Source organism: Ctenopharyngodon idella, chromosome 13, assembly GCF_019924925.1.
Source record: "Ctenopharyngodon idella isolate HZGC_01 chromosome 13, HZGC01, whole genome shotgun sequence".
NCBI lineage: Eukaryota > Metazoa > Chordata > Actinopteri > Cypriniformes > Xenocyprididae > Ctenopharyngodon > Ctenopharyngodon idella.
Window position 1 is genome coordinate 11293524 of NC_067232.1, and position 18456 is coordinate 11311979.

General features: G+C 38.5%; 1 long non-coding RNA gene across 1 annotated transcript; it reads right to left on the reverse strand.

The window, feature by feature from the left end:
• Window positions 1–18272, reverse strand: LOC127525119 (uncharacterized). Its single transcript, XR_007933263.1, has 3 exons — window positions 18200–18272; window positions 8852–8942; window positions 1–366 (listed from the first exon to the last, which is right to left on the reverse strand). It is a non-coding gene; the product is annotated as an uncharacterized LOC127525119 (long non-coding RNA).
• Window positions 18273–18456: the final 184 nt, after the last annotated feature.

Below are 18456 nucleotides of genomic sequence, written 5' to 3' on the forward strand. Positions count from 1 at the left end.
CGTACAAAAACGTACTAATGAGATTGTTCAAATTCATACAAATTTGCCATCAATTTGCCAAAACATATAAAATTTAAACAAAAATTATACAAAGAATTATAAAATATGTTTCAAGTAGTTTTTTTTTTTTAGCCATTGCTGATTAATAATAATTAAAAGAAAACAAAACATACTGGATGTTTTTGGAATTCCATGTATTTGTGATTCTATTAACATAACAGTAGCAAATAAGACTTGAATATATTTATATTAAAAAAAAAAAAAAAAAAAAAAAAAAAATCAAACCTGGTTTTCATCCAGATGTCAATCATAAATATCCTGCCAATATGGTTGGCACTTGTTCGATCAACCATCTAGCTGATAGTCCTGTAGAGAAAAGAGGGGAAAGGGGACATAGATAACAAGTAGCTCATAGTCAGACACAACACACTTATCGCCTCTCACTTTCTGACAGACCCCTTTCTAATGCCACAGCCTGGAGAAGTTCTATGGCAGACATGAGAAATAGATCCCTGTCGGAAAAAAGATATTGGGAGGACAAAGTGTGTCAGGTCAGCACCTGAGGAAAGCTGCCATGGCACAAGCCCAGCCTCTGCCACTGAACAGCATTGAGAACCTCCTGCGGCAGACAGGAGAGAGCGATGACCCATCCCTCTGCCCCTGATGGCCTTATTAAAGACATCCACTACCTCACATTGACTCACTGTATGTAAATAATTCAGATTTTACAGTAAGAGCATCAAAACGCTATGTGGATTGTCATAACAGCAACATGAGTAACGTGTAGCATGGGATGTGTGGTAAATCATACGCACAAGTATTCATACTCAAGAGCACAAATATTCCATCATCTCAATTAATTTTAGAAATATGATTTAGAGAAAGAAATATTTTCCCCATTATCAAGTAAAGAACAATTGATAGTCAAATTCAACTGACAATTCAATTTGATAATTCACTCATAATTTTATCTTAGTTTGTAATCCTACTAAATAATTGTATACTCTTTATTACAGAATCGACGGTCACGTTAGGCTGAGTCTGCTCATCAGAGCTAATTTGGGTGTGCAGTTAACACTTCCATAAGCAAAGAGAGTAAATGTGGCCCTATTAACGAATGCCTGCTGACAACAGGACAGAAATATTCTTCCCCAGCTGTGAATTCTTCTTCTTTTTTCTTTTTTTCATCCAAATGAACATGTCATGCTTCACCTGCGTTACCAACAGCATTGCCAAAAGTAAATGAACACAAACACAAACACAACAAACGTGAGTTGAGCACAACAGAAGCTTTTATCCTTTGGGCTGCTTAACTCATTATGGTTTAATCTGTGGCACCCAACTGACAACCCTGTAGTAAAATAACTATACAGCTTTTATTCAATAATTGTACTCAAAAGTAAAGAGAGGAAAAGATTTGTGAGTTTTTGTAGAGTAGTGGTTCTTAACTGGTGGGTTGCATGTCTGTTCTAATAGAGCCGTGGACAGTAGGGACAAACAACGTTAAATGCAAATAATAAAAATGCAACATTTTTGGATAGGAAAATCAAAAGGGTAGGGAATAGGAAGAAGAAAGCACTTCCCATATTTTTAAAAAAATACCGTAATTTCATTTGCCACTGCCCTCATCCTAGAAAACCATAAATAAAGCTATGCAAGGAAAAATAATTAAAATACTCAGACTATATTAAAAGACATAATGATTATATATACACAACCACCATTCAAAAGTTTGGGGCCTCTAAGATTTTTTAAAAAATAAATTACTTTTATTCACCAAGGACACATTAAATGGATCCAAAGTGACTGGTAGGACATTTATAATGTTACAAAAGATTTCGATTTCAAATAAATGCTGATCCTTTGAACTAACAATAATCCTGAGTAAAAAAATATATATAACTGTTTCCACTAAAATATTAAGCAGCACAACTGTTTTCAACTTTAATAATAATAAGTAACAGAAAGAAATATTTCTTGAGCACCAAATCTACATATTAGAAAGATTTTTGAAAAATCATGTCACACTGAATACTGGAGTAATGGCTGCTGAAAATTCAGCTTTGACAAAATGTATTAATTAAATAATAATTATTTTTGTATTGTAAATTTTATCATATAATATATCATAATAATGACATTTAACAAGCTATTTCATTAAAATAAGTAAAATTATACCAATATCTCCAACCCATTAATCACTGGACAAAACATATTGTGGTTGGCACAAGCAATGTTTATACTTGTCAGAAAAATGAATTGTAATGTAGTAATGTTTTGTAATCAGGGCTTGATGAGGAGAGATGCGGGGGGATTCTCCTGTTGAAAAAAATTACAAAATGCATCCCCCTCACCATCCCCATTAGATTAACAGTGTTGTGTATTAAGTCAAACTGCAAATCATGCAAATTAAATACACTATATTACCAAAAGTATTGGGACACTCCTCCAAATCATTGATTTCAGGTGTTCCAATCACTTCCATGGCCACAGGTGTATAAAATCAAGCACCTAGGCATGCAGACTGCTTCTACAAACATTTGTGAAAGAATGGGTTGCTCTCAGGAGCTCAGTGAATTCAAGCGTGGTACCGTGATAGGTTGCCACCTGTGCAATAAATCCATTTGTGAAATTTCCTCACTACTAAATATTCCACGGTCAACTGTTAGTGGTATCATAACAAAATAGAAGCAATTGGGAACAACAGCAACTCAGCCATGAAGTGGTAGGCCATGTAAAATCACAGAGCGGGGTCAGCGCATGCTGAGGTGCACAGTCTGCAGAAGTTGCCAACTTTCTGCAAAGTCAATAGCTACAGACCTCCAAACTTTGTGTGGCCTTCAAATTAGCTCAAGAACAGTGCGTAGAGAGCTTCATGGAATGGGTTTCCATGGTCGAGCAGCTGCATCCAAGCCTTACATCACCAAGTGCAATGCAAAGCGTTGGATGCAGTGGTGTAAAGCACGCTGACACTGTACTCTAGAGCAGTGGAGACGTGTTTTCTGGAGTAACGAATCACACTTCTCTGTCTGGCAATCCGATAGACGAGTCTGGGTTTGGCGGTTGCCAGGAGAACGGTACTTGCCTGACTGCATTGTGCCAAGTGTAAAGTTTGGTGGAGGGGGGATTATGGTGTGGGGTTGTTTTTCAGGGGTTGGGCTTGGTCCCTTAGTTCCAGTGAAAGGAACTCTTAATGCTTCAGCATACCAAGACATTTTGGACAATTTCATGCTCCCAACTTTGTGGGAACAGTTTGGGGATGGCCCCTTCCTGTTCCAACATGACTGCGCACCAGTGCACAAAGCAAGGTCCATAAAGACATGGATGAGCGAGTTTGGTGTGGAGGAACTTGACTGGCCTGCACAGAGTCCTGACCTCAACCCGGTAGAACACCTTTGGGATGAATTAGAGCGGAGACTGCGAGCCAGGCCTTCTCGCCAACATCACTGCCTGACCTCACAAATGCGCTTCTAGAAGAATGGTCAAAAATTCCCATAAACACACTCCTAAACCTTGTGGAAAGCCTTCCCAGAAGAGTTGAAGCTGTAATAGCTGCAAAGGGTGGACCAACTCCATATTAAACCCTACGGATTAAGAATGGGATGTCATTAAAGTTCATGTGCACGTAAAGGCAGACGTCCCAAAACTTTTGGCAATATAGTGTATTAAAATTATCTATGCATGATAATTTACAAACTATAAATAATATAACAAGCAGCGAAAGGTCAAACCTGTGTCAAGCAAGCTTTTGTAGTTTTCCGTGCTGTTCAAAATGACCAAGAGAACGGTTCAAGCGCATCTTTTGATGTTCTTTAAAATGAAGAGAATTAACATCATTCCCCTTGAAATTCCATGATGCGAATCTCCCGTTCCACCACATCCCAAAGGTGCTCTACTGGATTGAGTAGATCTGGTACCTGTGGAGGCCATTTGAGTATAGTGAACTCATTGTCATGTTCAAGAAACCAGTTTGAGATGATTTGAGTTTTGTGACATGGCACGTTATCCTGCTGGAAGTAGCCATCAGATGTGGTCATAAAGGGGAGGACATGGTGAGCAACAATACTCAGGAAGGCTGTGGAATTTAAAGATGCTCAATTGGTACTAAGGGGTTTCAAGAAAATATCTTCCACAGCCTTACACCACCAGCCTGAACTGGCAGGATGGATCCATGCTTTCATGTTGTTTATGCCAAATTCTGACCCTATCATCTGATTGTCGCAGAAGAAATTGAAACTGATCAGACCAGGCAACGTTTTTCCAATCTTCTATTTTCCAATTTTGGTGAGCCCGTGCAAACTGTGGCCTCAGATTTCTGTTCCTAGTTGACAGGAGTGGCAACCGGTTTGGTCTTCCGCTGCTGTAGCCCATCTGCTTCAAGGTTTGACATGTTGTGTGTTCAGAGATGCTCTTGTGCAGACCTTGGTTAATTAGTGGTTATCTGAGTTACTGTTGCCTTTCTATCAGCTCGAACCAGTCTGGCCATTCTCCTCTGGCATCAACAAGGCATTTTCACCCACAGAACTGCCACTAACTGGATATTTTCTGACCATTCTCTGTAAACCCTAGAGATGGTTGTGTGAAAACCCCAGTAGATCAGCAGTTTCTGAAATACTCCAACAACCATGCCATGTACAAAGTCTCTTAAATCACTTTTCTTCCCCATTCTGATGGTCAGTTTGAACTTCAGCGATCGACTAGACCAGGGGTGTCCGACCCTGCTCCTGGAGGGCCACTGTCCTGCAAAGTTTAGCTCCAATCCCAATTAAACACACCTGAAACAGCTAATCAAGGTCTCACTAGGCATACTAAAACCGTCCAGTGTGTTGAGGCAAGTTGGAGCTAAACTCTGCAGAACAGTGGCCCTTCCAGGGACGACTTTGGACACCCCTGGTCTAGACCATGTCTACATGCCTAAATCCATTGAGATGATGCCATGTGATTGGCTGGTTAGATATCTCTGTTAATAAGCAGTAGAAAATGTGTGCCTAATAAAGTGGCCGGTGATTGTATAACCCATGATTTTTATATATGATTTTGAGAACATTTCTGTTGACTTATGTGTAATTCTGTGAGTGTGTGGGGTTTTGGTACCACCACTTGAAGCAAAATCAGCTGAAAATCATCATCTCAAAGCTGGAATACACTAAATGATTTTAAAACATCAAGTATCATACACTTGCCAACTTGGTAAATAACAGAGACAAAACTGGGCATCAACGAATGATGAAAAAAATCCTAGTCTGTGCCTATCATACAATAAATTTGTCAGCTGCAACTGCCCAAAATTAGCAGACAGGCTCTGACATTTGGCAGCTAGCATCACCTTGGAACAAAAATCTGGGCAAAAGTAAGTGTATTTCAGCCTCTAGTTTATACTTTGTCTGTATGCACGCACAATACAGCACAAAAAACACCAGTTCTAAAAACAACAACATGATTCTGGAGGCATGGGAAATCTGTAGGCTCTGGGAGTGAGTCCTCTATCAATCACAGGTGAAGAGGAGAGTGCAGAGAGACTGATGTGCAGCACAGAGAGAGAGAGGAAAAAGAGAAAGCCATCCTTCACCTGTTATAATTAGCCCTGGCCTTTTCACAGGATTAATTAAAACAAGTTTCTTTCCTGATTTAACCACAAGGGATGACCTGCAGGAGCGATATAACTATAGCCGAAGTAGATATAAAGTACACGGCGATGTCTACGGATCCCTCTCTCTCTATTTTTCTTTCTCCTGATCCGTTGACCCTTGCGACTTCGGCTTTAAGGCCTCATTCACAGCTCACTCAAACAGGATCACCCTATCTACTAAAGATTTATGAGATGACCTCTTTATGTCAGTGTGTGTTTGCAGATCTCTTACACACACACACACACACACACACACACACACACACACACTTTCTCCCTTTATTTTCCCTCTCTTTCTCTCACAGGTATTACAGGGTCTTGTTATCCTCCCAGTGGCTTCTGCGTTGTATTAATATGGCTGTGAGTTGCATTCTCTGTGAGAGAGAGACTACTGTAGGGAGAAGAAGGGATAGGAGGATAAGAGGCCTGATGAATATCTTTACCTGAGTGGCTAAAAGCGGAAAGGAGGACGCGCGGACCTTGAGCAGCGTGAGGGGAGTGTTGGTCTTATGATGGATGGCAAGGAGCCGGGTGTGTCTGGATCAATGCTGTGAGCTCTGCAGTGTGGAACAGGTGAGAGAAAGATGAGAAATGAGCGCTGGGGCCCGGCCTTGCTGTGCGGTTTGCCATTTCAAAGCACACTGATCATTTTCACACCCACACACACGTGTGCACAAAAAACACACACAAAAAACCAACCCATTTGCATCATCCTCAATCTGTCTTCTCCATCCAAGCCGCCTGAGAGCAGCTAACTTGGTTAGCCTTTCCTCACCCCTCTTCTTCATGGCTGTGTGAGGAATGTCTGGGAGGGTGCTTGGACTGGACTGATATGTTCATTAGCGGTGAGTGATGCTCCTGGATGGGTCCGGCAGCTGCCCGGCCCTTTGTGGACAGCAGAGCAGAGACCGTGTGAGCCGAGCAACTAATCTTTCACTGACAGACAGCCAGACAGCCTTTGCTCTCAGATGACGGACTAGAAAAGCACTGAATTATATAGTTCTTCTTTAAAGTACCAAAAAATGTCACTCTTCCTCTTAATGTAATTTATAAATTACAGATTGTTTCAAAGCAGCTTTACAATGATAAAAAGGAAAATAATGATTAATGATGCAAACAATTCAATTCTGCAGTAAAGCAGCTCTAAAAAAGACAATAGTGTTATTATTCAGCTGAAGTCAGTTCGTTGTTGATTCAGTTCAACAACTGTGTAAAGTTAATCAATTATGAAATTAATTCAATTCAGCTATAAAGCAGCTCTGCAGAAAGCAGTGATGTCATCATCCATCCAACTCAGTTCTCATCCAATAGTTTCAGTGCAGTCAAGTTAATAATATTCCTGAATATTAAGGTTATTGCTAAAATTTGTAAAACAAAAAAAACTACATTTGTAAAAATGTAGCTGCTGGTATAAAACACTAGTTTTCAGGTAAATATTTAATTATAAATAAATACTTAAATATTAATATAAATAATTAATAGTGATGCTAAAAGCACCACAATTACTCTCATTGACACAAATAAAAATTAGACGAGAAGACTATCAGTAAATAAAAAAAATAAAAAAAAATTTCATCACACAAATAACTTGTATAGTGCAAAGGTAGAATGGAAAACAGCAACCTAAGTGTGAGTAGATAATGACATTTTATATTTTGCATGAATAATTCCAGTACAATATTTTGTTGTAGACATGTTTTAAAGAGGCTTACTGAGAGTGTAACATTCACCATGTCAAGGTCATGGGTTTGACTCCCAGGGAATACACAAACTGATAGAATTGACCTTGTAAGTCACAGTGGTTTCTTGAAGTTGAACTTATGATTTAAAATTCAATTTAAATACTCAGAATCTTCAATATTTATTTTACACTTATTTACTAAAAAAGTACTGTACTTTGATATAAAAAATAAGTTTTTTTATTTCAAGATTAAGATTTAAATTTTGTTGCTGATATATTTTTATAAAAGTCGTCTCTTATGTTCACCAAAACTGCATTTATCTGATCAAATATAGAGTAAAATGAGTAATATTGTGAAATATTATTACAATTTTAAATAATTGTTCCAGCCTTCAGTGTCACATGATCCTTCAGAAATCATTTTAATATGCTGATTTCATGCTTAACAATGCTTATCAATGTTGAAAACAGCTCTGTCATGACAACCCTCTGAGTGTTTGGCATGGTAATGGATATGACAATGTTGATATGTTGGCAGAATAGATCTGCCGTTGATTATTGCTGCTGCTCCAGAGCAAGTACGGGACTTGTTACTGCCAATACATCCACAACACCCTGCTGTGAGCAAGTAATACATGCTGCTGCTGTACAATATAGCATATTTGAATTACCCGTGGCAGATCTATACAGGTGGAGCTGGGGAAGGTGGAGGGTTTCTGAAAGCACGCTGCAACTGCTACAGCAAATGCTGATCAAGTATTTGAAAGTTGAGCAGTGAGCTCATTGGCTACTGATACAGCAGGAACCAAATAAGCTGTGCCCTATAGAGAATGATGTGATTGCAAGCAGATTGAGTAAAGGACCTAGCCTGTGCCATCTAGAGTTTCATGACAGAAATTTGTATTTGTGGAAACCAGGATACACAGGATTCTCTTATGAATAGAAAGTTCAAAAGAACAGCATTCATTTGAAATTGAAAGCTTTTGTAATAATAGAAAATGTGTTTACTGTTACTTTTGATCAATGTAATGCATCCTTGTCAAATAAAAGTATTAGTTTCTTTTAAAAAAATACCTGACCCCAAACGTTTGGACGGTAGAGTATATAAAAACAAAAGAATGTCAGGCACAAACACTGCCAATACTCTCAAAATAGAAATGATTCAGTACCATATATTTCAATAAGTACACATAAACACATACATAAAGTCACAAATATAGTGGAAGAGAGTCAGAGAAATCAAATGTCAGACTTCTTCTGTGAAAAATTATTTTGAATAATGTTGGTGACCAAACAACATTGGACCAAAATTTATGGACAAAAATCACCAAGACATTTCTCAAAATATCTTCTTTTTTGTTCCACAGAGTGATACAGAAAGCCGTCTGTCTGTGAGAAAACATGAGATGGAGGGGGAAAAGAGAAGGGCTTGGGGAAGATGTACGACTCACTGGCCTGCCACATACAGCAGATGTTGTTGCCTATTGAGCTGTTAATTTAACGGGAGTTTATTGAATAGTAATTAGGAGGAGCTCACTTACCATGATAGAGGAAGAGCCTGCTATGCAAGCTAAACTCGCCTTTACCCTCTCTTCCTCCTCGCTCTCCTTCACCTCACTTCCATTAGAAAACCTGCAAAAAGTAAAAGCATAAATATCGAAAAAAGTTTTTTGAGGGTCATTATTCTCATTAAAATATAGGACTGTAGGTGATAATAACCTTCACTTGCACTATGCAAGATGAACAAAATGCAATAATCCAAGATATTACTCAATGCATTGTGGTTCCCCAGATATAACAAATTTTATTATTCCACAATGTTATTATTTGTGGAGACCTTTTAATGCTCTATTTATCAGGGTGAGAGGGTGCTGAGGAAAATCAATGTTTAATCAGCAGTAAGCTGTTTGCACGGGGCACCGAGTAAAATCCTGTAACCCAGGCACACTCGTGATATAACTATCTCAGAGTCCATAATCAATCAACATCTACAACTCCACAGAACACAATGCCAAAGTGCATATGATCCCATCAAAGTTTACAACAGCCTGCCCACTAAACAAGCATACACAGAACTCTTTCTGTGTGCTAAATGGATAGACTAGCTCCAGTGGATCGGCTTGGGAGGGCGTGTTATAAATCAGAGAAGAAGTGTTACTAACAGTGTTGACTTTCCTTTAGTCTCCGAGTGTGTGGGGTTCAGGCACCTGGTCTCTGTCGTCATTCTAATATGGACTCTGCCAGATCCATGCGCTCAAATGCCCACAAACATATGCTGCCATTGTGATGGAGATGAGCAGCAGGGATGTCTCCCTCTTTCCTTTCACTACGCAGCCAATGGGAGACCCCCGTGGAGGGTCGTAGGTCAAGTGGGAGGCTATTGTGATTGGTGGGCTCAGGGGAAAGGCCTTGAGGATGTGTGAATTAGGCTCATCAACGTGAGGCCACGCGTGTTTGAAAGCGCACGTCTGACCCCTCGTGTGTCTTCTAGCCCTGACAGCTTCATCAAGGTTGGGCCTTATGAATAAAAATCAGAAGTCATGAATTTTAACATGCCCACAGGGCCGAGGAAGTATTCTCCTTGGTTAACAAAACTTAAACCCAGTGAACTGTTTTCATCGTCTGTCACGCACTCATTTGATTTACACTGAATGAATGAGCATTAAGTCAACCATTTTTATTCAAAACCAAGCAAGAAAGGGGTGAGTTTTATTTATTTATTTGTTTAATAATCTGTTGTTGATTGTTGCTGATGAAACTGAAACTGTAAGGTTCAGCATAACATTTACACACATGGCAGATGGTTTATTCAAAACAACTTAATCCAAAGTGCATTCAAGGTATATATTTATCTGCCTGTGTGTACTTGGAAATCAAACTCACGACCTTGGCATCACTAGTGGCATTTTTCATGTGATATTTCAGTTAAATTGATTTATTTTAGAAAATGTACTAATAAATTTTAAAAGATAATATAGTTTTATAAATCATTTACAAAAGTGTGTTAATCCCTTGAAAGACTTTGACATTTGTTACATTCACTATGTACTCCTAATATTATAGTATCATAAAATTATGATTAAACTTATATTTTCTCTTCCCCTTTTTTTTACTTACTCCAATAATAATTACTACTAATAAAAATGATTGTGAATATTAATCACTAATAACCTCATTGCTTATATTAGGAAAAAAGTTTTAAAATAAAATGTTTGGGGTCAGTAAGGGTTTTTTTTTTTTTTTTTTTTTTTTTTTTTAAAAAAGGTATTATTAAATGTGTCTGCACAACAACATGACATTTTTAGGACAAATGTCTACGCAACAATGCAATATTTTTAAACTTCCAACAACGTGACAGAAAACGCAAAAGGTACCGAACGAGAGAGATGGAAACATAAAGAAAACAAATTGCCACATAACAGTCAAAACTCTTAAGCAGGCTGTTCCAGGCTAAACATTGATTTTAAATAAAACACTGGATGTCTGCAGGTACTTGGAGCACATTTCAAAATGTCACATTTCTGGCCTGTCGAGCTCCTGCTGGCTTTAAGCTGTTTAGCTGCTCCATACCACGAGAGCAGAGGCGAAAACGGCCTGCGTTAATACCACATCAGTCTCTCATTGATTTCATGTTAGTTGCTCGGACCACCTTTTCTTCTTGAATCAATTTGAAAATAAAAGAAAACCAGAGGCAAAAATAACCACGAGAGGTTGCAACCTTTGATCCCGGCATAATTGAAAGAAAAGGTCAAAGCTTATCACCGTAATGCATAATAAATGTTTCAACGATTTCTCATTGTCAAAAAGATTCATTTAAAATTATATATGTGCATTCATAAGATGTTATATAACATAAAAATGAGCCGACCAGCACTGAGGGGGAAACTAAAAGTAGCAACGCTATTATCTTACCTTTATTTTTCAGTAGTACGGATGTTTTCAAAAGAAGCTTTTCCAGTAATTAGCTACTTTTCTTGAAGATTTGCAATGTAGTGCAAACAAACAGCATTAAAGGGATAGTTCACCCAAAAATGAAAATTCTGTCCTCATTTACTCACCAGTATAAATCTTTTTTGTTCTGCGGAACACAAAGGAAGATATTTTGAAGAATGTTTGTAACCAAACATTTGGTGGGGGCACCATTGACTTCCACAGTTTTTTTTTTTTTTTTCTTCCATACTATGGAAGTTAATGGTGCCCCACAAATGTTTGGTTACCCATATTCTTCACATATGTCTTCTTTTGTGTTCTAAAGAAATTTATACAGGTTTGGAACAACTTGAGGGTGAGTAAATAAGGATAAAATTTTATTTTTTGGGTTAACTATCCCTTTTTAAAGATGTTTGTCGACAGCTAGGGAATAATCAAACGCGCTGGCTCTCCGTAGCGTTAAAAAGTCTGATTTAAGTGAATCAGTTCATCCTAACAGCCCTGTCCTTCTCAAGTAGCATTGGAAATTCTCATTCATTCTAGTCAAATGAGTCATCCTAAACGGTCCTCTCTTGTTTAGCGTTCGAAAGTTCGGTTCACTCTGGTGAATCGGTTGGTTTGGAATGTTCATGTAAACCAGGGGTGCCCAATCCTTTTCCTGAAGATCTACTCGTAATCACAACTTCAGAAGTGGGAAGTAGGATATTTCCAATAGCACATGAAGACAGGATTAAGATCTTCAGGAGCACTTGATAATTACAGACATGTGTTAGATCTGAACTAGACAAGTTGACTTTAATACTGTGCCATGATGCTTTAAAGCTTGAGGTTGACTAGTCGCTGACCATGTGATTTAGCAGTTATGTAGAAGCAATAGCCTGTTGGGCAACGTTCTAAAATATGCCACAGCTGTGCACAAGGCAACCTGAGTTTAAGTCTCGACTCGAGATCAGGCTTCTCAAGCCAACATCAAAGTTTGTTCACAAACTTTAGCCTTTAGTTGCAAATTGTGGCATATTGCAAAGCATTTCCATCTCTTATGTTTTTATTAATGACGTCATCAGCAATTACATTACTTTAATCACATAACTTTAAAAAATGTGGGCAGCCCTGATTTAAACAGATTTAAAACATTAACGTACATCAACTCTGTAAATTAGTGTTTTTTGATGCTGACTAAAAATGATTAGACATGATATAGATATTATATACAAATATAATGTTTGCAATTTTTTACAGAAAAAAAATACTATACATATGATACAGTAAAAAAATGTTATTGGTTAACTAAGTTACCTTACCATATAAGGTGAAAAACTGTAAATGGTTTAACACCACATTATATGTAATTTTACTGTAAAATACTATCAAATTTATGGTTTTTGCAAGTAAAAACTATGAATTACCATATAATTTTACGGTAAATCAATGAAAGGACATTCCTAGAATTCCCTGCATTATACATCCCATGTTTACATTTTTATAAATAATTGTTTCTTCTTATTTTTGTTATCAGTTATGTACATTAGTGTGTTTTATGTTATTTAGTTAATTTTAAATAATGACCCTGTTAATAATTAATTAAATAATTAATTTAAATGTTACCCTGATGGTGTTTTGTCTTTGTTTACCTGACACGCACTGTATAAGTACTGACCATGTTTTATGAATAGGCCACTTACGATGAACTTTGATTCCTCAAGTGGATTTATTTTGTGCTACTTGTATTATTGTGGTGGTTTATAGGTACATTTTAAGGTAAAAATGCTGATTTTGGTGGTTAAAGAAGGTATATTAGCATAATATCACTTAATGAGATATACAGTTTTAAGTTGTAAAATATACAGGCATCCTGTAAAACTTGAAACACTGTCAGTATTTTTATATGATACATTTCTGGCAACAACAGCTACTACATACATATACATACATGCACCAATCAGGCATAACATTATGACCAGTGACAGGTGAAGTGAACAACACTGATTATTTCTTCATCACGGCATCTGTTAGTGGGTGGATATATTAGGCAGCAAGTGAACATTTTGTCCTCAAAGTTGATGTGTTAGAAGCAGGAAAAATGGGCAAGCATAAGGATTTGAACAAGTTTGACAAGGACCAAATTGTGATGGCTAGACAACTGGGTCAGAGCATCTCCAAAACTGCAGCTCTTGTGGGGTGTTCCCGGTCTGCAGTGGTCAGCATCTATCAAAAGTGGTCCAAGGAAGGAACAGTGGTGAACAGGCGACAGGGTCATGAGCGGTCAAGGCTCACTGATGCACGTGGGGAGCGAAGGCTGTGCCGTGCGGTCCGATCCAACAGATGAGCTACTGTAGCCCAAATTGCTCAAGAAGTTAATGGTGGTTCTGATAAAAAGGTGTTAGAATACACAGTGCATCGCAGTTTGTTGCGTATGGGGCTGCATAGCCGCAGACCAGTCAGGGTGCCCATGCTGACCCCTGTCCACCGCCGAAAGCGCCAACAGTGGGAACGTGAGCATCAGAACTGGACAACAGAGCAATGGAAGAAGGTGGCCTGGTCTGATGAATCATGTTTTCTTTTACATCACGTGGATGGCCGGGTACATGTGCGTCGCCTACCTGGGGAACACATGGCACCAAGATGCACTATGGGAAGAAGGGAAGCTGGCGGAGGCAGTGTGATGCTTTGGGCAATGTTCTGCTGGGAAACCTGGGGTCCTGCCATCTATGTGGATGTTACATTGACACGTACCACCTACCTAAGCATTGCAGACCATGTACACCCATTCATGGAAACTGTATTCCCTGGTGGCTGTGGCCTCTTTCAGCAGGATAATGCGCCTTGCCACAAAGCAAAAATGGTTCAGGAATGGTTTAAGGAGCACAACAAGTTTGAGGTGTTGACTTGGCCTCCAGATTCCCCAGATCTCAATCCAATCGAGCATCTATGGGATGTGCTGAACAAACAAGTCCGGTCCATGGAGGCCCTACCTTGCAACTTACAGGACTTAAAGGATCTGCTGCTAACATCTTGGTGCCAGATACCACAGCACGCCTTCAGGGGTCTAGTGAAGTCCATGCCTCGACAGGTCAGGGCTGTTTTGGCAGCAAAAGGGGGACCAACACAATATTAGGAAGGTGGTCATAATGTTAAGTCTGATCGGTGCACACATATGCACACTATATACACTTAAAAGTGAACACACAGTAGGTAAAAATAAGCACTGACATACTAAATTAATCACTCAATCATAGAACCATTGGTCACACCACTGCCTACTCTACTGCCCTCTAGTGAACACTACAGAGTGTTGCATACTGCCTCCAAAGCACAGAATAAACCCCAGCAAAAACCTCCTTTAGCATCACTAAATGCATACAATGACTTCTTGCACAAAAACAGTTTCTAGAGAACTTCATATCTAATAAAGGTGACACAGAGACAGATGAACCAGAAAATCTGCAATGCAGATAGGCAGATGGGGGAGCAGAGAGCATTAATACGGGACAGTCATTTAGCTCTTAGACACGCACCCGCAGATGGGAACTTGATGAATGAAATTCATCTGAAATGTGACGTTGAGCTGATGTAGTTAAATGTCAGTTGAGTGACTTTTAGCAGGAGTCTTTCCGAGGCAACGAGAGGAGGCCACCCTGGCTCGCGGTTGGCCTTCTTCCTTTTCACAGCTCAACTGCTTGTAATGAATCACTGGCCAACACAATATCCACTCCCCTGAAAGAGCGAGAGAGCCCCTTGAGCTTTAAAGCAGCATCCATCTGCACATAAGTCTCCTCCTGCCACCTCAACTGCAGCAAGTAAAACAAATGCGGTTGGTCATCACTGCCAGTCGTGCTTTAAGGGCCTGACGAGAAACGACTGCATGTCTCTCCCACCCTCCCCCAGCCGCTGGGCATATCTCTATTTCAATCTCTCTGTTCTGTCCCTTCCTCTCTCTCTCTTTGCAGTGGAGCCCAGGCAAGAAATCACTCCCATTCAGCCAAGGACACAAACTCCCATCACACACACACACACACACACACACACACAGAGGCACGCTCTCAATATAAATATCTCTAGCGCTCTGGATAGCTCTGAGATTTATTCTGCTGCCAAGCCAGCAGAAAATTGACTTGTTTCATGGAGGCAGGCTATTGACACACTACCGTTGGGAGAGTTAGGGAGGCAGAGAGAGGGATGGATGGAAAGACAGAGAGAGAGAGTGTGTGTCTGCACATGTGAGAAAAAGAAAGAGAGAGAGTCAGAGAGGATGAAGCGAGCCCCTCCATTACAGGATAATGTAATCAGCAGTGTGGGAAATGGCGATGAGTAAAATGGTACAGCTGACATTTATATAAGAGGATATTGATGACATAAGCTGAGGAGGCAGACGTCCTCCCCTCTGCTCCTGCGGATTGATAAAGAAGCTCATTTAGCCAGTATATCATTCTTTCCCCAGAAGAGCAGCGAGAACTGCTGGGCCTGGAGCGAGGCGTGAAGGCGGGGGTAGACAGGGAGAGACGGCAGATAAATAGGCTTAGATCTAACCATAACCTTTCCAGGCAACAACAACAACAACAACAAAAACACGACAAAAACGCGCAGGCGAGGCAGATTACATGGGTGATGTACAATGTGGGCCTTATGATCCTCTCTAATCCTGAGTGCTTTAATGTCAACATGAATCAAAATTGACCCAAAAATTATGAAATGTGTGTTCCTGATTGGTGCATGTTTTGCTTCCAAAGAAATACAAATTTGTCTCTGTGAACTTGCAAAAATTGAATAAGTTGCTCTTCCTTTCCAAATAGCCTACTAGCTATTTACACTACTGGTCAAAAGTCTGGAATAATTTTTTTATTATTTTTTTGTTTTGTTTTTGAAAGAATGAAAGTTTATTTGATGACAAATACAGCAAAACAGCAATGTAAAATTATTACAATTTATATTATTTATATAACAAAAAAATGTTTTCCATTTTAATATATTTTAAAATATAATTTATTCCTGTGATTCCTTTTGTAACATTATAAAAAAAAAAAAAAAACATATCTGCCCAAAACTTTTAATGGCATCATGGTTTTTCCGAAAATATTAAGCAATATTGATATTAAGAAATGTTTATTGAGAACCAAATCAGCATATTAGAATGATTTCTGAAGGATCATGTGACACTGATATATTATATTATATTATATTATATTAAAATAGAACACATTTCCTTTACATTGTAATATTTCACAATCGCTGTTTTTACTGTATTTATCATCAAATAAATCAGCCATGGTGAGCATAAGGGACTTCTTTTTAAAAAACGAAAAAAAAAAAAAATCTTATTCCAAACTTTTGACCAGTAATGTAGACATTTAATGCTCACTTTTTTCACCGTCCAAGCAACTCCTGACTGCTCATATCAATCCCATCCAACATTTTATACTATTTCAGTTGAAAATATGTCAGCTTATGGAAGTAAAATGCTCAAAAAAAGAGAGCGCGCACTTTTTGTATATTTGGAAATGAGAAAGTGAAAGAAACAGGGAGCAGGAGAGAAAAGAACAAGTGAGGCGAGAGAGGAAGCATTTTTCCCTCTGGCCCGGTTTAAAAGAGGAGTGGAGAACAGAGGATGGGCAAAAGATGGTGAGGTGTGCATGAATTTTTGCTTGAATCAGCATTCGCTCAGCCGAGAGAGGAGAAGTGTGGGACTATAATTTAGCCTGGGCACAGCTCAAGGCTCATGTCAACCCTAAACAGACACCCTGGTTGATCATTTGAGAGGCGCTATGCCCAGCAACTTCTCATTAGATATACTAAATCAGTGTAGAATTATAATAGCATGCACCAGGAACTTTAGAACAGACCAAACACTAAAGACTGGTGGATCAAATGTGCATTCTACAGTTTCGTTTTCCTAGCTATGTTTCTGAAACCTTTCTGAATTTGCTAAACGGCTCAAGCATTCAACCTTCTTGAAGTCGTGTTCGTATCAACCCATGGAAAATGCTGGAGGAGCTCCACAGTATGGGGTCTCAGAACTTCACCATGACAAACCCATGAGCCTTTGTGAAGACATACTGCTGCCTCTGCAGTACAGTAATACTAATACCTGCTTCAGTTCTGATGAATGCTGAGAGATGAAGTGACCAACTGAAATATACATGCATACACACTACAGTTCAAATGTTTGGGGTTGGAACGATTTTTCATAAGCCTATTATGCTCACCAAGGCTGCATTTATTTGATCAAAAATAAAGTTAAAACAGTAATATTGTGAAACGTTTTACATTTAGATTCAGTGCTCAGGAAACATTTCTTATTATTATCAATATTGGAAAACAGTTGTGCAGTTTAAAGGGTTAGCTCACCCAAAATAAAAATTGTCATTAATTACTTTAGTACCTTTCTGAACCTTGAAAGTGGTGGTTAAATTACTGTCTATAGACGAGTCATATACCTATTGGATTTCATCAAAAATATCTTAATTTGCGTTCCGAAGATGAACGAATGTCTTACGGGTGTGGAACGTCATGAGGGTGAGTAATTAATGACATAATTTTCATTTCTGGGTGAACTAACCCTTTAATATAAACCTAAAAACAGCAGCATTTATTTGAAATAGAAATCTTCTGCAACATTATGAATTCTTTACTGTCAATTTTGGTCAAATTAATGCCGCTTAGCTGAATAAATTAATTTATTTAAAAAAATTTGAACAGCAGTGTATATAAAAATGAAATTACATAAGGTGAAATTACAACAAGATTAGCAATCAATCTATGTACACTATCTTATTAATTTATTTAAAAAAATTTGAACAGCAGTGTATATAAAAATGAAATTACATAAGGTGAAATTACAACAAGACTAGCAATCAATCTATGTACACTATCTTATGATCAGACACCAATACAGCTAATAAATGTATGACAAAATGACACAAAAATGGCTAATTTCACTTTAGTAGGGAATCTTACACTCATACCTCATGACATGGGCATCATGAACCATTTTTTAAGGGGCCATCAGGCATTATTTTCCTGGTGTACTTGGTGCCCTATAGGAGAAATAAGACCAAAGAAAAACAAAATACAATTAGGTAATTTTATACATTAGTGTAAGGCTGGATAGTCTATTGGTATAGCTTTTATTTTTGCACAACATGAGCTAGATGATAACAGAATTTTCATTTAAAAGCCAACGATTTGCAGATCTTGACTGGATTGATCAAATTAGTCAAAC